This window comes from Cololabis saira, unplaced genomic scaffold (genome assembly GCF_033807715.1).
Source record: "Cololabis saira isolate AMF1-May2022 unplaced genomic scaffold, fColSai1.1 scf059, whole genome shotgun sequence".
Taxonomy (NCBI): Eukaryota; Metazoa; Chordata; class Actinopteri; order Beloniformes; family Belonidae; genus Cololabis; species Cololabis saira.
In genome coordinates, this window is record NW_026906223.1 from 1 (window position 1) to 21701 (window position 21701).

General features: G+C 42.1%; 18 non-coding genes across 18 annotated transcripts; all 18 read left to right on the forward strand.

Annotated features, from left to right (window-relative positions):
- The first annotated feature begins 479 nt into the window (after positions 1 to 479).
- On the forward strand, positions 480 to 551 carry trnap-ugg (transfer RNA proline (anticodon UGG)). Its single transcript has one exon. It is a non-coding gene; the product is annotated as a tRNA-Pro (tRNA).
- Positions 552 to 1407: 856 nt separating this feature from the next.
- Positions 1408 to 1479, forward strand: trnap-ugg (transfer RNA proline (anticodon UGG)). Its single transcript has one exon. It is a non-coding gene; the product is annotated as a tRNA-Pro (tRNA).
- A 1774-nt stretch (positions 1480 to 3253) lies between these two features.
- Positions 3254 to 3325, forward strand: trnap-ugg (transfer RNA proline (anticodon UGG)). The gene has a single exon. It is a non-coding gene; the product is annotated as a tRNA-Pro (tRNA).
- An 847-nt stretch (positions 3326 to 4172) lies between these two features.
- Positions 4173 to 4244, forward strand: trnap-ugg (transfer RNA proline (anticodon UGG)). Its single transcript has one exon. It is a non-coding gene; the product is annotated as a tRNA-Pro (tRNA).
- An 856-nt stretch (positions 4245 to 5100) lies between these two features.
- Positions 5101 to 5172, forward strand: trnap-ugg (transfer RNA proline (anticodon UGG)). Its single transcript has one exon. It is a non-coding gene; the product is annotated as a tRNA-Pro (tRNA).
- An 847-nt stretch (positions 5173 to 6019) lies between these two features.
- trnap-ugg (transfer RNA proline (anticodon UGG)) lies at positions 6020 to 6091 on the forward strand. The gene has a single exon. It is a non-coding gene; the product is annotated as a tRNA-Pro (tRNA).
- Positions 6092 to 6947: 856 nt separating this feature from the next.
- Positions 6948 to 7019, forward strand: trnap-ugg (transfer RNA proline (anticodon UGG)). Its single transcript has one exon. It is a non-coding gene; the product is annotated as a tRNA-Pro (tRNA).
- An 846-nt stretch (positions 7020 to 7865) lies between these two features.
- Positions 7866 to 7937, forward strand: trnap-ugg (transfer RNA proline (anticodon UGG)). Its single transcript has one exon. It is a non-coding gene; the product is annotated as a tRNA-Pro (tRNA).
- Positions 7938 to 8789: 852 nt separating this feature from the next.
- Positions 8790 to 8861, forward strand: trnap-ugg (transfer RNA proline (anticodon UGG)). The gene has a single exon. It is a non-coding gene; the product is annotated as a tRNA-Pro (tRNA).
- A 1769-nt stretch (positions 8862 to 10630) lies between these two features.
- Positions 10631 to 10702, forward strand: trnap-ugg (transfer RNA proline (anticodon UGG)). The gene has a single exon. It is a non-coding gene; the product is annotated as a tRNA-Pro (tRNA).
- A 1753-nt stretch (positions 10703 to 12455) lies between these two features.
- On the forward strand, positions 12456 to 12527 carry trnap-ugg (transfer RNA proline (anticodon UGG)). The gene has a single exon. It is a non-coding gene; the product is annotated as a tRNA-Pro (tRNA).
- A 2674-nt stretch (positions 12528 to 15201) lies between these two features.
- On the forward strand, positions 15202 to 15273 carry trnap-ugg (transfer RNA proline (anticodon UGG)). The gene has a single exon. It is a non-coding gene; the product is annotated as a tRNA-Pro (tRNA).
- Positions 15274 to 16110: 837 nt separating this feature from the next.
- On the forward strand, positions 16111 to 16182 carry trnap-cgg (transfer RNA proline (anticodon CGG)). The gene has a single exon. It is a non-coding gene; the product is annotated as a tRNA-Pro (tRNA).
- Positions 16183 to 17019: 837 nt separating this feature from the next.
- Positions 17020 to 17091, forward strand: trnap-agg (transfer RNA proline (anticodon AGG)). Its single transcript has one exon. It is a non-coding gene; the product is annotated as a tRNA-Pro (tRNA).
- An 837-nt stretch (positions 17092 to 17928) lies between these two features.
- trnap-agg (transfer RNA proline (anticodon AGG)) lies at positions 17929 to 18000 on the forward strand. Its single transcript has one exon. It is a non-coding gene; the product is annotated as a tRNA-Pro (tRNA).
- An 837-nt stretch (positions 18001 to 18837) lies between these two features.
- trnap-cgg (transfer RNA proline (anticodon CGG)) lies at positions 18838 to 18909 on the forward strand. The gene has a single exon. It is a non-coding gene; the product is annotated as a tRNA-Pro (tRNA).
- Positions 18910 to 20655: 1746 nt separating this feature from the next.
- On the forward strand, positions 20656 to 20727 carry trnap-agg (transfer RNA proline (anticodon AGG)). The gene has a single exon. It is a non-coding gene; the product is annotated as a tRNA-Pro (tRNA).
- An 837-nt stretch (positions 20728 to 21564) lies between these two features.
- trnap-agg (transfer RNA proline (anticodon AGG)) lies at positions 21565 to 21636 on the forward strand. Its single transcript has one exon. It is a non-coding gene; the product is annotated as a tRNA-Pro (tRNA).
- The last annotated feature ends 65 nt before the right edge of the window (positions 21637 to 21701 follow it).

The window sequence follows — 21701 nt, forward strand, 5'->3', positions numbered from 1 at the left end:
CCTCTCTAGACTGGCACAAAGGAACAATACCTGAAAGCTGAGACTTATTCAAAATGTCTGAAAGCCATACAATGTGCAACACTCTTAAAAAACCCTGTTGACAGAGTATCATGGCAGCAAGTGGTGGAATTCAGCTGGTGTATGATGTCAGCCAGGTTCCTATGAGTAATTAGAGATAATTGTGTCCAGGTTTCTCTCATTGGACACAGAGGTGGAATATACCCTGTATTTACCATTGAAACACTGACTGACTGTCTGATTATCTCAACTTTGTCGCAGAAATTAGTGTACTCTGTAATGCAGTCAGTCATCCAATTGATGTTGTTTCCATGGAGATCGTCCCAATCTAACAGTCTCACAGTCAGACTCTAATGTCAGTAATCCTACTTGAGCTTCTAAATTTTGATGATGCTGTGACATGGGTCTTTGTTTTCTTAATTTAGAAAAACATTTTATGTGTTGCCAGTTATGAGTTTTATGGCTCGTTGGTCTAGTAGTATGATTCTCGCTTTGGGTGCGAGAGGTCCCGGGTTCAATTCCCGGACGAGCCCCAGTGACTTATGTAAGTTGTAGTTTTCTCCTCCAAGTAGCAAAACTCACAGGACTTCAACCAGGCAAGTGCTGTGCCAGAAAGTTCCACCCAGTTCTTCAACCGGTCTATCAGGGTATTATGGTCAACCATGTCAAATGCAGCACTGTGAGACCACAATTGAAATGTTGCCACTATCCGTAATGGAGCAGATGTCATTACGGACGTTAACTACAACTGTCTCAGTGCTGGGATGTGGAAACTTGACTGGAGAACATAAAAACAGTTCTTTAATGTTAGGAGTTTGTACGCACGTTGAAAAACAGCTTTTTCTATGATTTTACTAAGACAGGGGAGGTTTTATACGGGCCTATAGCTGTTCATAAGTGACCTCTCTAGACTGGCGCAGAGGAACAATACCTGAAAGCTGAGACTTATTCAAAATATCTGAAAGCCCTGAGGCCATACAATGTGCAACACTCTTAAAAACCTTGTTGCCAGCGTATCAAGGCAGCAAGTGGTGGAATTCAGGTGGTGTATGGTGTCAGCCAGGTTCCTATGAGTAATTAGAGAGAATTGTGTCCAGGTTTCTCTCATTGGACACATAGGTGGAATATATATCCTGAGTCTACCATTGAAACACTGACTGACTGTCTGATTTTCTCAACTTTGTCGCAGAAATTAGTGTACTCTGTAATGCAGTAAGTCATCCAATTGATGTTGTTTCCATGGAGATCGTCCCAATCTAACAGTCTCACAGTCAGACTCTAATGTCAGTAGTCCTACTTGAGCTTCTAAATTTTGATGATGCTGTGACATGGGTCTTTGTTTTTTTAATTTAGAAAAACATTTTATGTGTTGCCTGTTATGAGTTTTATGGCTCGTTGGTCTAGTAGTATGATTCTCGCTTTGGGTGCGAGAGGTCCCGGGTTCAATTCCCGGACGAGCCCCAGTGACTTATGTATTTGTAGTTTTCTCCTCCAGGTAGCAAAACTCACAGGACTTCAACCAGGCAAGTGCTGTGCCAGAAAGTTCCACCCAGTTCTTCAACCGGTCTATCAGGGTATTATGGTCAACCATGTCAAATGCAGCACTGTGAGACCACGATTGAAATGTTGCCACTATCCGTATTGGAGCGGATGTCATTACGGACGTTAACTACAACTGTCTCAGTGCTGGGATGTGGAAACTTGACTGGACAAGATCAAAACAGTTATATAATGTTAGGAGTTTGTACACACGTTGAAAAACAGCTTTTTCTATGATTTTACTAAGACAGGGGAGGTTTTATACGGGCCTATATCTGTTCATAAGTGACCTCTCTAGACTGGCGCAGAGGAGTAATACCTGAAAGCTGAGACTTATTCAAAATGTCTGAAAGCCATAAAATGAGCAACACTCTTAAAAGACCCTGTTGACAGAGTATCATGGCAGCAAGTGGTGGAATTCAGCTGGTGTATGATGTCAGCCAGGTTCCTATGAGTAATTAGAGAGAATTGTGTCCAGGTTTCTCTCATTGGACACAGAGGTGGAAGATATCCTGTGTCTACCATTGAAAAACTGACTGACTGTCTGATTTTCTCAACTTTGTTGCAGAAATTAGTGTACTCTGTAATGCAGTCAGTCATCCAATTGATGTTGTTTCCATGGAGATCGTCCCAATCTAACAGTCTCACAGTCAGACTCTAATGTCAGTAGTCCTACTTGAGCTTCTAAATTTTGATGATGCTGTGACATGGGTCTTTGTTTTTTTAATTTAGAAAAACATTTTATGTGTTGCCAGTTATGAGTTTTATGGCTCGTTGGTCTAGTAGTATGATTCTCGCTTTGGGTGTGAGAGGTCCTGGGTTCAATTCCCGGACGATCCCCAGTGACTTATGTAAATAGTAGTTTTCTTCTCCAAGTAGCAAAACTCACAGGACTTCAACCAGGCAAGTGCTGTACCAGAAAGTTCCACCCAGTTCTTCAACCGGTCTATCAGGGTATTATGGTCAACCATGTCAAATGCAGCACTGTGAGACCCCAATTGAAATGTTGCCACAATCCGTAATGGAGCGGATGTCATTACGGACGTTAACTACAACTGTCTCAGTGCTGGGATGTGGAAACTTGACTGGAGAACATCAAAACAGTTCTTTAATGTTAGGAGTTTGTACACACGTTGAAAAACAGCTTTTTCTATGATTTTACGAAGAAAGGGGAGGTTTTATTCGGGCCTATAGCTGTTCATAAGTGACCTCTCTAGACTGGCGCAGAGGAGTAATACCTGAAAGCTGAGACTTAATCAAAATATCTGAAAGCCCTGAGGCCATACAATGTGCAACACTCTTAAAAACCTTGTTGCCAGCGTATCAAGGCAGCAAGTGGTGGAATTCAGGTGGTGTATGGTGTCAGCCAGGTTCCTATGAGTAATTAGAGAGAATTTTGTCCAGGATTCTCTCATTGGACACATAGGTGGAATATATATCCTGAGTCTACCATTGAAACACTGACTGACTGTCTGAGTTTCTCAACTTTGTTGCAGAAATTAGTGTACTCTGTAATGCAGTCAGTCATCCAATTGATGTTGTTTCCATGGAGATCGTCCCAATCTAACAGTCTCACAGTCAGACTCTAATGTCAGTAGTCCTACTTGAGCTTCTAAATTTTGATGATGCTGTGACATGGGTCTTTGTTTTTTTAATTTAGAAAAACATTTTATGTGTTGCCAGTTATGAGTTTTATGGCTCGTTGGTCTAGTAGTATGATTCTCGCTTTGGGTGCGAGAGGTCCCGGGTTCGATTCCCGGACGAGCCCCAGTGACTTATGTAAATAGTAGTTTTCTTCTCCAAGTAGCAAAACTCACAGGACTTCAACCAGGCAAGTGCTGTGCCAGAAAGTTCCACCCAGTTCTTCAACCGGTCTATCAGGGTATTATGGTCAACCATGTCAAATGCAGCACTGTGAGACCACAATTGAAATGTTGCCACTATCCGTATTGGAGCGGATGTCATTACGGACGTTAACTTCAACTGTCTCAGTGCTGGGATATGGAAACTTGACTGGAGAACATCAAAACAGTTATTTAATGTTAGGAGTTTGTACACACGTTGAAAAACAGCTTTTTCTATGATTTTACTAAGACAGGGGAGGTTTTATACGGGCCTATATCTGTTCATAAGTGACCTCTCTAGACTGGCGCAGAGGAGTAATACCTGAAAGCTGAGACTTATTCAAAATGTCTGAAAGCCATACAATGAGCAACACTCTTAAAAGACCCTGTTGACAGAGTATCATGGCAGCAAGTGGTGGAATTCAGCTGGTGTATGATGTCAGCCAGGTTCCTATGAGTAATTAGAGAGAATTGTGTCCAGGTTTCTCTCATTGGACACAGAGGTGGAAGATATCCTGTGTCTACCATTGAAAAACTGACTGACTGTCTGATTTTCTCAACTTTGTTGCAGAAATTAGTGTACTCTGTAATGCAGTCAGTCATCCAATTGATGTTGTTTCCATGGAGATCGTCCCAATCTAACAGTCTCACAGTCAGACTCTAATGTCAGTAGTCCTACTTGAGCTTCTAAATTTTGATGATGCTGTGACATGGGTCTTTGTTTTTTTAATTTAGAAAAACATTTTATGTGTTGCCAGTTATGAGTTTTATGGCTCGTTGGTCTAGTAGTATGATTCTCGCTTTGGGTGCGAGAGGTCCCGGGTTCAATTCCCGGACGAGCCCCAGTGACTTATGTAAATAGTAGTTTACTCCTCCAAGTAGCAAAACTCACAGGTCTTCAACCAGGCAAGTGCTATGCCAGAAAGTTCCACCCAGTTCTTCAACCGGTCTATCAGGGTATTATGGTCAACCATGTCAAATGCAGCACTGTGAGACCGCAATTGAAATGTTGCCACAATCCGTAATGGAGCGGATGTCATTACGGACGTTAACTACAACTGTCTCAGTGCTGGGATGTGGAAACTTGACTGGAGAACATCAAAACAGTTCTTTAATGTTAGGAGTTTGTACACACGTTGAAAAACAGCTTTTTCTATGATTTTACGAAGAAAGGGGAGGTTTTATTCGGGCCTATAGCTGTTCATAAGTGACCTCTCTAGACTGGCGCAGAGGAGTAATACCTGAAAGCTGAGACTTAATCAAAATATCTGAAAGCCCTGAGGCCATACAATGTGCAACACTCTTAAAAACCTTGTTGCCAGCGTATCAAGGCAGCAAGAGGTGGAATTCAGGTGGTGTATGGTGTCAGCAAGGTTCCTATGAGTAATTAGAGAGAATTTTGTCCAGGATTCTCTCATTGGACACATAGGTGGAATATATATCCTGAGTCTACCATTGAAACACTGACTGACTGTCTGATTTTCTCAACTTTGTCGCAGAAATTAGTGTACTCTGTAATGCAGTCAGTCATCCAATTGATGTTGTTTCCATGGAGATCGTCCCAATCTAACAGTCTCACAGTCAGACTCTAATGTCAGTAGTCCTACTTGAGCTTCTAAATTTTGATGATGCTGTGACATGGGTCTTTGTTTTTTTAATTTAGAAAAACATTTTATGTGTTGCCAGTTATGAGTTTTATGGCACGTTGGTCTAGTAGTATGATTCTCGCTTTGGGTGCGAGAGGTCCCGGGTTCGATTCCCGGACGAGCCCCAGTGACTTATGTAAATAGTAGTTTTCTTCTCCAAGTAGCAAAACTCACAGGACTTCAACCAGGCAAGTGCTGTGCCAGAAAGTTCCACCCAGTTCTTCAACCGGTCTATCAAGGTATTATGGTCAACCATGTCAAATGCAGCACTGTGAGACCACAATTGAAATGTTGCCACTATCCGTATTGGAGCGGATGTCATTACGGACGTTAACTTCAACTGTCTCAGTGCTGGGATATGGAAACTTGACTGGAGAACATCAAAACAGTTATTTAATGTTAGGAGTTTGTACACACGTTGAAAAACAGCTTTTTCTATGATTTTACTAAGACAGGGGAGGTTTTATACGGGCCTATATCTGTTCATAAGTGACCTCTCTAGACTGGCGCAGAGGAGTAATACCTGAAAGCTGAGACTTATTCAAAATGTCTGAAAGCCATACAATGAGCAACACTCTTAAAAGACCCTGTTGACAGAGTATCATGGCAGCAAGTGGTGGAATTCAGCTGGTGTATGATGTCAGCCAGGTTCCTATGAGTAATTAGAGAGAATTGTGTCCAGGTTTCTCTCATTGGACACAGAGGTGGAAGATATCCTGTGTCTACCATTGAAAAACTGACTGACTGTCTGATTTTCTCAACTTTGTTGAAGAAATTAGTGTACTCTGTAATGCAGTCAGTCATCCAATTGATGTTGTTTCCATGGAGATCGTCCCAATCTAACAGTCTCACAGTCAGACTCTAATGTCAGTAGTCCTACTTGAGCTTCTAAATTTTGATGATGCTGTGACATGGGTCTTTGTTTTTTTAATTTAGAAAAACATTTTATGTGTTGCCAGTTATGAGTTTTATGGCTCGTTGGTCTAGTAGTATGATTCTCGCTTTGGGTGCGAGAGGTCCCGGGTTCAATTCCCGGACGAGCCCCAGTGACTTATGTAAGTTGTAGTTTACTCCTCCAAGTAGCAAAACTCACAGGACTTCAACCAGGCAAGTGCTGTGCCAGAAAGTTCCACCCAGTTCTTCAACCGGTCTATCAGGGTATTATGGTCAACCATGTCAAATGCAGCACTGTGAGACCACAATTGAAATGTTGCCACTAACCGTAATGGAGCAGATGTCATTACGGACGTTAACTACAACTGTCTCAGTGCTGGGATGTGGAAACTTGACTGGAGAACATAAAAACAGTTCTTTAATGTTAGGAGTTTGTACACACGTTGAAAAACAGCTTTTTCTATGATTTTACTAAGATAGGGGAGGTTTTATACGGGCCTATAGCTGTTCATAAGTGACCTCTCTAGACTGGCGCAGAGGAACAATACCTGAAAGCTGAGACTTATTCAAAATATCTGAAAGCCCTGAGGCCATACAATGTGCAACACTCTTAAAAACCTTGTTGCCAGCGTATCAAGGCAGCAAGTGGTGGAATTCAGGTGGTGTATGGTGTCAGCCAGGTTCCTATGAGTAATTAGAGAGAATTGTGTCCAGGTTTCTCTCATTGGACACATAGGTGGAATATATATCCTGAGTCTACCATTGAAACACTGACTGACTGTCTGATTTTCTCAACTTTGTCGCAGAAATTAGTGTACTCTGTAATGCAGTAAGTCATCCAATTGATGTTGTTTCCATGGAGATCGTCCCAATCTAACAGTCTCACAGTCAGACTCTAATGTCAGTAGTCCTACTTGAGCTTCTAAATTTTGATGATGCTGTGACATGGGTCTTTGTTTTTTTAATTTAGAAAAACATTTTATGTGTTGCCAGTTATGAGTTTTATGGCTCGTTGGTCTAGTAGTATGATTCTCGCTTTGGGTGCGAGAGGTCCCGGGTTCAATTCCCGGACGAGCCCCAGTGACTTATGTATTTGTAGTTTTCTCCTCCAGGTAGCAAAACTCACAGGACTTCAACCAGGCAAGTGCTGTGCCAGAAAGTTCCACCCAGTTCTTCAACCGGTCTATCAGGGTATTATGGTCAACCATGTCAAATGCAGCACTGTGAGACCACGATTGAAATGTTGCCACTATCCGTATTGGAGCGGATGTCATTACGGACGTTAACTACAACTGTCTCAGTGCTGGGATGTGGAAACTTGACTGGACAAGATCAAAACAGTTATATAATGTTAGGAGTTTGTACACACGTTGAAAAACAGCTTTTTCTATGATTTTACTAAGACAGGGGAGGTTTTATACGGGCCTATATCTGTTCATAAGTGACCTCTCTAGACTGGCGCAGAGGAGTAATACCTGAAAGCTGATACTTATTCAAAATGTCTGAAAGCCATAAAATGAGCAACACTCTTAAAAGACCCTGTTGACAGAGTATCATGGCAGCAAGTGGTGGAATTCAGCTGGTGTATGATGTCAGCCAGGTTCCTATGAGTAATTAGAGAGAATTGTGTCCAGGTTTCTCTCATTGGACACAGAGGTGGAAGATATCCTGTGTCTACCATTGAAAAACTGACTGACTGTCTGATTTTCTCAACTTTGTTGCAGAAATTAGTGTACTCTGTAATGCAGTCAGTCATCCAATTGATGTTGTTTCCATGGAGATCGTCCCAATCTAACAGTCTCACAGTCAGACTCTAATGTCAGTAGTCCTACTTGAGCTTCTAAATTTTGATGATGCTGTGACATGGGTCTTTGTTTTTTTAATTTAGAAAAACATTTTATGTGTTGCCAGTTATGAGTTTTATGGCTCGTTGGTCTAGTAGTATGATTCTCGCTTTGGGTGCGAGAGGTCCCGGGTTCAATTCCCGGACGAGCCCCAGTGACTTATGTATTTGTAGTTTTCTCCTCCAGGTAGCAAAACTCACAGGACTTCAACCAGGCAAGTGCTGTGCCAGAAAGTTCCACCCAGTTCTTCAACCGGTCTATCAGGGTATTATGGTCAACCATGTCAAATGCAGCACTGTGAGACCACGATTGAAATGTTGCCACTATCCGTATTGGAGCGGATGTCATTACGGACGTTAACTACAACTGTCTCAGTGCTGGGATGTGGAAACTTGACTGGACAAGATCAAAACAGTTATATAATGTTAGGAGTTTGTACACACGTTGAAAAACAGCTTTTTCTATGATTTTACTAAGACAGGGGAGGTTTTATACGGGCCTATATCTGTTCATAAGTGACCTCTCTAGACTGGCGCAGAGGAGTAATACCTGAAAGCTGAGACTTAATCAAAATATCTGAAAGCCCTGAGGCCATACAATGTGCAACACTCTTAAAAACCTTGTTGCCAGCGTATCAAGGCAGCAAGTGGTGGAATTCAGGTGGTGTATGGTGTCAGCCAGGTTCCTATGAGTAATTAGAGAGAATTTTGTCCAGGATTCTCTCATTGGACACAGAGGTGGAATATATCCTGTGTTTACCATTGAAACACTGACTGACTGTCTGATTTTCTCAACTTTGTTGCAGAAATTAGTGTACTCTGTAATGCACTCAGTCATCGAATTGATGTTGTTTCCATGGAGATCGTCCCAATCTAACAGTCTCACAGTCACACTCACATGTCAACAGCCCTGCTTGAGCTTCTAAATGTTGATGATGATGTGACATGGGTCTTTGTTTTTTTAATTTAGAAAACATTTTATGTGTTGCCAGTTATGAGTTTTACGGCTCGTTGGTCTAGTAGTATGATTCTCGCTTTGGGTGCGAGAGGGCCCGGGTTCGATTCCCGGACGAGCCTCAGGGACTTATGTAAATAGTAGTTTTCTTCTCCAAGTAGCAAAACTCACAGGACTTCAACCAGGCAAGTGCTGTGCCAGAAAGTTCCAGCCAGTTCTTCAACCGGTCTATCAGGGTATTATGGTCAACCATGTCAAATGCAGCACTGTGAGACCACAATTGAAATGTTGCCACTATCCGTATTGGAGCGGATGTCATTACGGATGTTAATTTAAACTGTCTCAGTGCTCGGATATGGAAACTTGACTGGAGAACATCAAAACAGTTATTTAATGTTAGGAGTTTGTACACACGTTGAAAAACAGCTTTTTCTATGATTTTACTAAGACAGGGGAGGTTTTATACGGGCCTATATCTGTTCATAAGTGACCTCTCTAGACTGGCGCAGAGGAGTAATACCTGAAAGCTGAGACTTATTCAAAATATCTGAAAGCCCTGAGGCCATACAATGTGCAACACTCTTAAAAACCCTGTTGCCAGAGTATCATGGCAGCAAGTGGTCGAATTCAGCTGGTGTATGATGTCAGCCAGGTTCGTATGAGTAAGTAGAGATAATTGTCTCCAGGTTTCTCTCATTGGACACAGAGGTGGAATATATCCTGTGTCTACCATTGAAACACTGACTGACTGTCTGATTTTCTCAACTTTGTTGCAGAAATTAGTGTACTCCGTAATGCACTCAGTCATCGAATTGATGTTGTTTCCATGGAGATCGTCCCAATCTAACAGTCTCACAGTCACACTCACATGTCAACAGCCCTGCTTGAGCTTCTAAATGTTGATGATGATGTGACATGGGAACCCTGTTTTTTAATTTAGAAAACATTTTATGTGTTGCCAGTTATGAGTTTTATGGCTCGTTGGTCTAGTAGTGTGATTCTCGCTTTGGGTGTGAGAGGTCCCGGGTGCAATTCCCGGACGAGCCCCAGTGACTTATGTAAGTTGTAGTTTTCTCCTCCAAGTAGCAAAACTCATAGGACTTCAACCAGGCAAGTGCTGTGCCAGAAAGTCCCAACCGGTCTATCAAGGTATTATGGTCAACCATGTCAAATGCAGCACTGTGAGACCACAATTGAAATGTTGCCACTATCCGTATTGGAGCGCATGTCATTATGGACGTTAACTAGAACTGTCTCAATGCTGGAATGTGAAAACTTGACTGGAGAACATAAAAACATTTCTTTAATGTTAGGAGTTTGTACACACGTTGAAAAACAGATTATTCTATGATTTTACTAAGAAAGGGGAGGTTTTATACGGGCCTATAGCTGTTCATAAGTGACCTCTCTAGACTGGCGCAGAGGAGTAATACCTGAAAGCTGAGACTTATTCAAAATATCTGAAAGCCCTGAGGCCATACAATGTGCAACACTCTTAAAAAACCTTGTTGCCAGCGTATCAAGGCAGCAAGTGGTGGAATTCAGGTGGTGTATGGTGTCAGCCAGGTTCCTATGAGTAATTAGAGAGAATTGGGTCCAGGTTTCTCTCATTGGACACATAGGTGGAATATATATCCTGAGTCTACCATTGAAACACTGACTGACTGTCTGATTTTCTCAACTTTGTTGCAGAAATTAGTGTACTCTGTAATGCACTCAGTCATCGAATTGATGTTGTTTCCATGGAGATCGTCCCAATCTAACAGTCTCACAGTCACACTCACATGTCAACAGCCCTGCTTGAGCTTCTAAATGTTGATGATGATGTGACATGGGAACCCTGTTTTTTAATTTAGAAAACATTTTATGTGTTGCCAGTTATGAGTTTTATGGCTCGTTGGTCTAGTAGTATGATTCTCGCTTTGGGTGCGAGAGGTCCCGGGTTCAATTCCTGGACGAGCCCCAGTGACTTATGTAAGTTGTAGTTTTTCTCCTCCAAGTAGCAAAACTCACAGGACTTCAACCAGGCAAGTGCTGTGCCAGAAAGTCCCAACCAGTTCTTCAACCGGTCTATCAAGGTATTATGGTCAACCATGTCAAATGCAGCACTGTGAGACCACGATTGAAATGTTGCCACTAGCCGTATTGGAGCGCATGTCATTACGGACTTTAACTAGAACTGTCTCAGTGCTGCGATGTGAAGGAGAACATCGAAACAGTTATTTAATGTTAGGAGCTTGTACACACGTTGAAAAACAGCTTTTTCTACGATTTTACTAAGAAAGGCAGGTTTTATACAGGCCTATAGCTGTTCACAAGTGACCTCTCTAGACTGGCACAGTGGAACAATACCTGAAAGCTGAGACTTATTCAAAATGTCTGAAAGCAATACAATGTGCAACACTCTTAAAAAACCCTGTTGCCAGAGTATCATGGCAGCAAGTGGTGGAATTCAGCTGGTGTATGATGTCAGCCAGGTTCCTATGAGTATTTAGAGAGAATTGTGTCCAGGTTTTTCTCATTGGACACAGAGGTGGAATATATCCTGTGTCTACCATTGAAACACTGACTGACTGTCTGATTTTCTCAACTTTGTTGCAGAAATTAGTGTACTCTGTAATGCACTCAGTCATCGAATTGATGTTGTTTCCATGGAGATCGTCCCAATCTAACAGTCTCACAGTCACACTCACATGTCAACAGCCCTGCTTGAGCTTCTAAATGTTGATGATGATGTGACATGGGAACCCTGTTTTTTAATTTAGAAAACATTTTATGTGTTGCCAGTTATGAGTTTTATGGCTCGTTGGTCTAGTAGTATGATTCTCGCTTTGGGTGTGAGAGGTCCCGGGTGCAATTCCCGGACGAGCCCCAGTGACTTATGTAAGTTGTAGTTTTCTCCTCCAAGTAGCAAAACTCATAGGACTTCAACCAGGCAAGTGCTGTGCCAGAAAGTCCCAACCGGTCTATCAAGGTATTATGGTCAACCATGTCAAATGCAGCACTGTGAGACCACAATTGAAATGTTGCCACTATCCGTATTGGAGCGCATGTCATTATGGACGTTAACTAGAACTGTCTCAATGCTGGAATGTGAAAACTTGACTGGAGAACATAAAAACATTTCTTTCATGTTAGGAGTTTGTACACACGTTGAAAAACAGATTATTCTATGATTTTACTAAGAAAGGGGAGGTTTTATACGGGCCTATAGCTGTTCATAAGTGACCTCTCTAGACTGGCGCAGAGGAGTAATACCTGAAAGCTGAGACTTATTCAAAATATCTGAAAGCCCTGAGGCCATACAATGTGCAACACTCTTAAAAAACCTTGTTGCCAGCGTATCAAGGCAGCAAGTGGTGGAATTCAGGTGGTGTATGGTGTCAGCCAGGTTCCTATGAGTAATTAGAGAGAATTGGGTCCAGGTTTCTCTCATTGGACACATAGGTGGAATATATATCCTGAGTCTACCATTGAAACACTGACTGACTGTCTGATTTTCTCAACTTTGTTGCAGAAATTAGTGTACTCTGTAATGCACTCAGTCATCGAATTGATGTTGTTTCCATGGAGATCGTCCCAATCTAACAGTCTCACAGTCACACTCACATGTCAACAGCCCTGCTTGAGCTTCTAAATGTTGATGATGATGTGACATGGGAACCCTGTTTTTTAATTTAGAAAACATTTTATGTGTTGCCAGTTATGAGTTTTATGGCTCGTTGGTCTAGTAGTATGATTCTCGCTTTGGGTGCGAGAGGTCCCGGGTTCAATTCCCGGACGAGCCCCAGTGACTTATGTAAGTTGTAGTTTTTCTCCTCCAAGTAGCAAAACTCACAGGACTTCAACCAGGCAAGTGCTGTGCCAGAAAGTCCCAACCAGTTCTTCAACCGGTCTATCAAGGTATTATGGTCAACCATGTCAAATGCAGCACTGTGAGACCACGATTGAAATGTTGCCACTAGCCGTATTGGAGCGCATGTCATTACGGACTTTAACTAGAACTGTCTCAGTGCTGCGATGTGAAGGAGAACATCGAAACAGTTATTTAATGTTAGGAGCTTGTACACACGTTGAAAAACAGCTTTTTCTACGATTTTACTAAGAAAGGCAGGTTTTATACAGGCCTATAGCTGTTCACAAGTGACCTCTCTAGACTGGCACAGTGGAACAATACCTGAAAGCTGAGACTTATTCAAAATGTCTGAAAGCAATACAATGTGCAACACTCTTAAAAAACCCTGTTGCCAGAGTATCATGGCAGCAAGTGGTGGAATTCAGCTGGTGTATGATGTCAGCCAGGTTCCTATGAGTATTTAGAGAGAATTGTGTCCAGGTTTTTCTCATTGGACACAGAGGTGGAATATATCCTGTGTCTACCATTGAAACACTGACTGACTGTCTGATTTTCTCAACTTTGTTGCAGAAATTAGTGTACTCTGTAATGCACTCAGTCATCGAATTGATGTTGTTTCCATGGAGATCGTCCCAATCTAACAGTCTCACAGTCACACTCACATGTCAACAGCCCTGCTTGAGCTTCTAAATGTTGATGATGATGTGACATGGGAACCCTGTTTTTTAATTTAGAAAACATTTTATGTGTTGCCAGTTATGAGTTTTATGGCTCGTTGGTCTAGTAGTATGATTTTCGTTTGGGTGCGAGAGGTCCTGGGTTCAATTCCCGGACGAGCCCCAGTGACTTATGTAAGTTGTAGTTTTCTCCTCCAGGTAGCAAAACTCACAGGACTTCAACCAGGCAAGTGCTGTGCCAGAAAGTCCCAACCAGTTCTTCAAACGGTCTATCAAGGTATTATGGTCAACCATGTCAAATGCAGCACTGTGAGACCACAATTGAAATGTTGCCACTATCCGTATTGGAGCGGATGTCATTATGGACGTTAACTAGAACTGTCTCAATGCTGGAATGTGGAAACTTGACTGGAGAACATAAAAACAGTTCCTTAATGTTAGGAGTTTGTACACACGTTGAAAAACAGATTATTCTATGATTTTACGAAGAAAGGGGAGGTTTTATACGGGCCTATAGCTGTTCATAAGTGACCTCTCTAGACTGGCGCAGAGGAGTAATACCTGAAAGCTGAGACTTATTCAAAATATCTGAAAGCCCTGAGGCCATACAATGTGCAACACTCTTAAAAACCCTGTTGCCAGAGTATCATGGCAGCAAGTGGTCGAATTCAGCTGGTGTATGATGTCAGCCAGGTTCGTATGAGTAATTAGAGATAATTGTCTCCAGGTTTCTTTCATTGGACACAGAGGTGGAATATATCCTGTGTCTACCATTGAAACACTGACTGATTGTCTGATTTTCTCAACTTTGTTGCAGAAATTAGTGTACTCTGTAATGCACTCAGTCATCGAATTGATGTTGTTTCCATGGAGATCGTCCCAATCTAACAGTCTCACAGTCACACTCACATGTCAACAGCCCTGCTTGAGCTTCTAAATGTTGATGATGATGTGACATGGGAACCCTGTTTTTTAATTTAGAAAACATTTTATGTGTTGCCAGTTATGAGTTTTATGGCTCGTTGGTCTAGTAGTATGATTCTCGCTTTGGGTGTGAGAGGTCCAGGGTGCAATTCCCGGACGAGCCCCAGTGACTTATGTAAGTTGTAGTTTTCTCCTCCAAGTAGCAAAACTCATAGGACTTCAACCAGGCAAGTGCTGTGCCAGAAAGTCCCAACCGGTCTATCAAGGTATTATGGTCAACCATGTCAAATGCAGCACTGTGAGACCACAATTGAAATGTTGCCACTATCCGTATTGGAGCGCATGTCATTATGGACGTTAACTAGAACTGTCTCAATGCTGGAATGTGAAAACTTGACTGGAGAACATAAAAACATTTCTTTAATGTTAGGAGTTTGTACACACGTTGAAAAACAGATTATACTATGATTTTACTAAGAAAGGGGAGGTTTTATACGGGCCTATAGCTGTTCATAAGTGACCTCTCTAGACTGGCGCAGAGGAGTAATACCTGAAAGCTGAGACTTATTCAAAATATCTGAAAGCCCTGAGGCCATACAATGTGCAACACTCTTAAAAACCTTGTTGCCAGCGTATCAAGGCAGCAAGTGGTGGAATTCAGGTGGTGTATGATGTCAGCCAGGTTCCTATGAGTAATTAGAGATAATTGTCTCCAGGTTTCTCTCATTGGACACAGAGGTGGAATATACCCTGTATCTACCATTGAAACACTGACTGACTGTCTGATTTTCTCAACTTTGTTGCAGAAATTAGTGTACTCTGTAATGCACTCAGTCATCGAATTGATGTTGTTTCCATGGAGATCGTCCCAATCTAACAGTCTCACAGTCACACTCACATGTCAACAGCCCTGCTTGAGCTTCTAAATGTTGATGATGATGTGACATGGGAACCCTGTTTTTTAATTTAGAAAACATTTTATGTGTTGCCAGTTATGAGTTTTATGGCTCGTTGGTCTAGTAGTATGATTCTCGCTTTGGGTGCGAGAGGTCCCGGGTTCAATTCCCGGACGAGCCCCAGTGACTTATGTAAGTTGTAGTTTTCTCCTCCAAGTAGCAAAACTCACAGGACTTCAACCAGGCAAGTGCTGTGCCAGAAAGTCCCAACCAGTTCTTCAACCGGTCTATCAAGGTATTATGGTCAACCATGTCAAATGCAGCACTGTGAGACCACGATTGAAATGTTGCCACTAGCCGTATTGGAGCGCATGTCATTACGGACTTTAACTAGAACTGTCTCAGTGCTGCGATGTGAAGGAGAAAATCAAAACAGTTATTTAATGTTAGGAGTTTGTACACACGTTGAAAAACAGCTTTTTCTATGATTTTACTAAGAAAGGGGAGGTTTTATACGGGCCTATAGCTGTTCGTAAGTGACCTCTCTAGACTGGCACAGAGGAACAATACCTGAAAGCTGAGACTTATTCAAAATGTCTGAAAGCCATACAATGTGCAACACTCTTAAAAAACCCTTTTGACAGAGTATCATGGCAACAAGTGGTGGAATTCAGCTGGTGTATGATGTCAGCCAGGTTCCTATGAGTATTTAGAGAGAATTGTGTCCAGGTTTTTCTCATTGGACACAGAGGTGGAATATACCCTGTATCTACCATTGAAACACTGACTGACTGTCTGATTTTCTCAACTTTGTCGCAGAAATTAGTGTACTCTGTAATGCACTCAGTCATCGAATTGATGTTGTTTCCATGGAGATCGTCCCAATCTAACAGTCTCACAGTCACACTTGCATGTCAACAGCCCTGCTTGAGCTTCTAAATGTTGATGATGATGTGACATGGGAATCTGTTTTTTTAATTTAGAAAACATTTTATGTGTTGCCAGTTATGAGATTTATGGCTCGTTGGTCCAGTAGTATGATTCTCGCTTCGGGTGCGAGAGGTCCCGGGTTCAATTCCCGGACGAGCCCCAGTGACTTATGTAAGTTGTAGTTTTCTCCTCCAAGTAGCAAAACTCATAGGACTTCAACCAGGCAAGTGCTGTGCCAGAAAGTCCCACCTAGTTCTTCAACCGGTCTATCAAGGTATTATGGTCAACCATGTCAAATGCAGCACTGTGAGACCACGATTGAAATGTTGCCACTATCCGTGTTGGAGCGGATGTCATTACGGACTTTAACTAGAACTGCCTGAGTGCTGCGATGTGAAGGAGAACATCAAAACAGTTATTTAATGTTAGGAGTTTGTACACACGTTGAAAAACAGCTTTTTCTATGATTTTACTAAGAAAGGGGAGGTTTTATACGGGCCTATAGCTGTTCGTAAGTGACCTCTCTAGACTGGCACAGAGGAACAATACCTGAAAGCTGAGACTTATTCAAAATGTCTGAAAGCCATACAATGTGCAACACTCTTAAAAAACCCTTTTGACAGAGTATCATGGCAACAAGTGGTGGAATTCAGCTGGTGTATGATGTCAGCCAGGTTCCTATGAGTATTTAGAGAGAATTGTGTCCAGGTTTTTCTCATTGGACACAGAGGTGGAATATACCCTGTATCTACCATTGAAACACTGACTGACTGTCTGATTTTCTCAACTTTGTCGCAGAAATTAGTGTACTCTGTAATGCACTCAGTCATCGAATTGATGTTGTTTCCATGGAGATCGTCCCAATCTAACAGTCTCACAGTCACACTTGCATGTCAACAGCCCTGCTTGAGCTTCTAAATGTTGATGATGATGTGACATGGGAATCTGTTTTTTTAATTTAGAAAACATTTTATGTGTTGCCAGTTATGAGATTTATGGCTCGTTGGTCTAGTAGTATGATTCTCGCTTAGGGTGCGAGAGGTCCCGGGTTCAATTCCCGGACGAGCCCCAGTGACTTATGTAAGTTGTAGTTTTCTCCTCCAAGTAGCAAAACTCATAGGACTTCAACCAGGCAAGTGCTGTGCCAGAAAGTCCCACCTAGTTCTTCAACCGGTCTATCAAGGTATTATGGTCAACCATGTCAAATGCAGCACTGTGAGACCACGATTGAAATGTTGCCACTATCCGTGTTGGAGCGGATGTCATTACGGACTTTAACTAGAACTGCCTGAGTGCTGCGATGTGAAGGAGAACATCAAAACAGTTATTTAATGTTAGGAGTTTGTACACACGTTGAAAAACAGCTTTTTCTATGATTTTACTAAGAAAGGGGAGGTTTTATACGGGCCTATAGCTGTTCGTAAGTGACCTCTCTAGACTGGCACAGAGGAACAATACCTGAAAGCTGAGACTTATTCAAAATGTCTGAAAGCCATACAATGTGCAACACTCTTAAAAAACCCTTTTGACAGAGTATCATGGCAACAAGTGGTGGAATTCAGCTGGTGTATGATGTCAGCCAGGTTCCTATGAGTATTTAGAGAGAATTGTGTCCAGGTTTTTCTCATTGGACACAGAGGTGGAATATACCCTGTATCTACCATTGAAACACTGACTGACTGTCTGATTTTCTCAACTTTGTCGCAGAAATTAGTGTACTCTGTAATGCACTCAGTCATCGAATTGATGTTGTTTCCATGGAGATCGTCCCAATCTAACAGTCTCACAGTCACACTTGCATGTCAACAGCCCTGCTTGAGCTTCTAAATGTTGATGATGATGTGACATGGGAATCTGTTTTTTTAATTTAGAAAACATTTTATGTGTTGCCAGTTATGAGATTTATGGCTCGTTGGTCTAGTAGTATGATTCTCGCTTAGGGTGCGAGAGGTCCCGGGTTCAATTCCCGGACGAGCCCCAGTGACTTATGTAAGTTGTAGTTTTCTCCTCCAAGTAGCAAAACTCATAGGACTTCAACCAGGCAAGTGCTGTGCCAGAAAGTCCCACCTAGTTCTTCAACCGGTCTATCAAGGTATTATGGTCAACCATGTCAAATGCAGCACTGTGAGACCACGATTGAAATGTTGCCACTATCCGTGTTGGAGCGGATGTCATTACGGACTTTAACTAGGACTGCCTGAGTGCTGCGATGTGAAGGAGAACATCAAAACAGTTATTTAATGTTAGGAGTTTGTACACACGTTGAAAAACAGCTTTTTCTATGATTTTACTAAGAAAGGGGAGGTTTTATACGGGCCTATAGCTGTTCGTAAGTGACCTCTCTAGACTGGCACAGAGGAACAATACCTGAAAGCTGAGACTTATTCAAAATGTCTGAAAGCCATACAATGTGCAACACTCTTAAAAAACCCTTTTGACAGAGTATCATGGCAACAAGTGGTGGAATTCAGCTGGTGTATGATGTCAGCCAGGTTCCTATGAGTATTTAGAGAGAATTGTGTCCAGGTTTTTCTCATTGGACACAGAGGTGGAATATACCCTGTATCTACCATTGAAACACTGACTGACTGTCTGATTTTCTCAACTTTGTCGCAGAAATTAGTGTACTCTGTAATGCACTCAGTCATCGAATTGATGTTGTTTCCATGGAGATCGTCCCAATCTAACAGTCTCACAGTCACACTTGCATGTCAACAGCCCTGCTTGAGCTTCTAAATGTTGATGATGATGTGACATGGGAATCTGTTTTTTTAATTTAGAAAACATTTTATGTGTTGCCAGTTATGAGATTTATGGCTCGTTGGTCCAGTAGTATGATTCTCGCTTCGGGTGCGAGAGGTCCCGGGTTCAATTCCCGGACGAGCCCCAGTGACTTATGTAAGTTGTAGTTTTCTCCTCCAAGTAGCAAAACTCATAGGACTTCAACCAGGCAAGTGCTGTGCCAGAAAGTCCCACCTAGTTCTTCAACCGGTCTATCAAGGTATTATGGTCAACCATGTCAAATGCAGCACTGTGAGACCACGATTGAAATGTTGCCACTATCCGTGTTGGAGCGGATGTCATTACGGACTTTAACTAGAACTGCCTGAGTGCTGCGATGTGAAGGAGAACATCAAAACAGTTATTTAATGTTAGGAGTTTGTACACACGTTGAAAAACAGCTTTTTCTATGATTTTACTAAGAAAGGGGAGGTTTTATACGGGCCTATAGCTGTTCGTAAGTGACCTCTCTAGACTGGCACAGAGGAACAATACCTGAAAGCTGAGACTTATTCAAAATGTCTGAAAGCCATACAATGTGCAACACTCTTAAAAAACCCTTTTGACAGAGTATCATGGCAACAAGTGGTGGAATTCAGCTGGTGTATGATGTCAGCCAGGTTCCTATGAGTATTTAGAGAGAATTGTGTCCAGGTTTTTCTCATTGGACACAGAGGTGGAATATACCCTGTATCTACCATTGAAACACTGACTGACTGTCTGATTTTCTCAACTTTGTCGCAGAAATTAGTGTACTCTGTAATGCACTCAGTCATCGAATTGATGTTGTTTCCATGGAGATCGTCCCAATCTAACAGTCTCACAGTCACACTTGCATGTCAACAGCCCTGCTTGAGCTTCTAAATGTTGATGATGATGTGACATGGGAATCTGTTTTTTTAATTTAGAAAACATTTTATGTGTTGCCAGTTATGAGATTTATGGCTCGTTGGTCTAGTAGTATGATTCTCGCTAAGGGTGCGAGAGGTCCCGGGTTCAATTCCCGGACGAGCCCCAGTGACTTATGTAAGTTGTAGTTTTCTCCTCCAAGTAGCAAAACTCATAGGACTTCAACCAGGCAAGTGCTGTGCCAGAAAGTCCCACCTAGTTCTTCAACCGGTCTATCAAGGTATTATGGTCAACCATGTCAAATGCAGCACTGTGAGACCACGATTGAAATGTTGCCACTATCCGTGTTGGAGCGGATGTCATTACGGACTTTAACTAGGACTGCCTGAGTGCTGCGATGTGAAGGAGAACATCAAAACAGTTATTTAATGTTAGGAGTTTGTACACACGTTGAAAAACAGCTTTTTCTATGATTTTACTAAGAAAGGGGAGGTTTTATACGGGCCTATAGCTGTTCGTAAGTGACCTCTCTAGACTGGCACAGAGGAACAATACCTGAAAGCTGAGACTTATTCAAAATGTCTGAAAGCCATACAATGTGCAACACTCTTAAAAAACCCTTTTGACAGAGTATCATGGCAACAAGTGGTGGAATTCAGCTGGTGTATGATGTCAGCCAGGTTCCTATGAGTATTTAGAGAGAATTGTGTCCAGGTTTTTCTCATTGGACACAGAGGTGGAATATACCCTGTATCTACCATTGAAACACTGACTGACTGTCTGATTTTCTCAACTTTGTCGCAGAAATTAGTGTACTCTGTAATGCACTCAGTCATCGAATTGATGTTGTTTCCATGGAGATCGTCCCAATCTAACAGTCTCACAGTCACACTTGCATGTCAACAGCCCTGCTTGAGCTTCTAAATGTTGATGATGATGTGACATGGGAATCTGTTTTTTTAATTTAGAAAACATTTTATGTGTTGCCAGTTATGAGATTTATGGCTCGTTGGTCTAGTAGTATGATTCTCGCTTAGGGTGCGAGAGGTCCCGGGTTCAATTCCCGGACGAGCCCCAGTGACTTATGTAAGTTGTAGTTTTCTCCTCCAAGTAGCAAAACTCATAGGACTTCAACCAGGCAAGTGCTGTGCCAGAAAGTCCCACCTAGTTCTTCAACCGGTCTATCAAGGTATTATGGTCAACCATGTCAAATGCAGCACTGTGAGACCACGATTGAAATGTTGCCACTATCCGTGTTGGAGCGGATGTCATTACGGACTTTAACTAGGACTGCCTGAGTGCTGCGATGTGAAGGAGAACATCAAAACAGTTATTTAATGTTAGGAGTTTGTACACACGTTGAAAAACAGCTTTTTCTATGATTTTACTAAGAAAGGGGAGGTTTTATACGGGCCTATAGCTGTTCGTAAGTGACCTCTCTAGACTGGCACAGAGGAACAATACCTGAAAGCTGAGACTTATTCAAAATGTCTGAAAGCCATACAATGTGCAACACTCTTAAAAAACCCTTTTGACAGAGTATCATGGCAACAAGTGGTGGAATTCAGCTGGTGTATGATGTCAGCCAGGTTCCTATGAGTATTTAGAGAGAATTGTGTCCAGGTTTTTCTCATTGGACACAGAGGTGGAATATACCCTGTATCTACCATTGAAACACTGACTGACTGTCTGATTTTCTCAACTTTGTCGCAGAAATTAGTGTACTCTGTAATGCACTCAGTCATCGAATTGATGTTGTTTCCATGGAGATCGTCCCAATCTAACAGTCTCACAGTCACACTTGCATGTCAACAGCCCTGCTTGAGCTTCTAAATGTTGATGATGATGTGACATGGGAATCTGTTTTTTTAATTTAGAAAACATTTTATGTGTTGCCAGTTATGAGATTTATGGCTCGTTGGTCTAGTAGTATGATTCTCGCTTAGGGTGCGAGAGGTCCCGGGTTCAATTCCCGGACGAGCCCCAGTGACTTATGTAAGTTGTAGTTTTCTCCTCCAAGTAGCAAAACTCATAGGACTTCAACCAGGC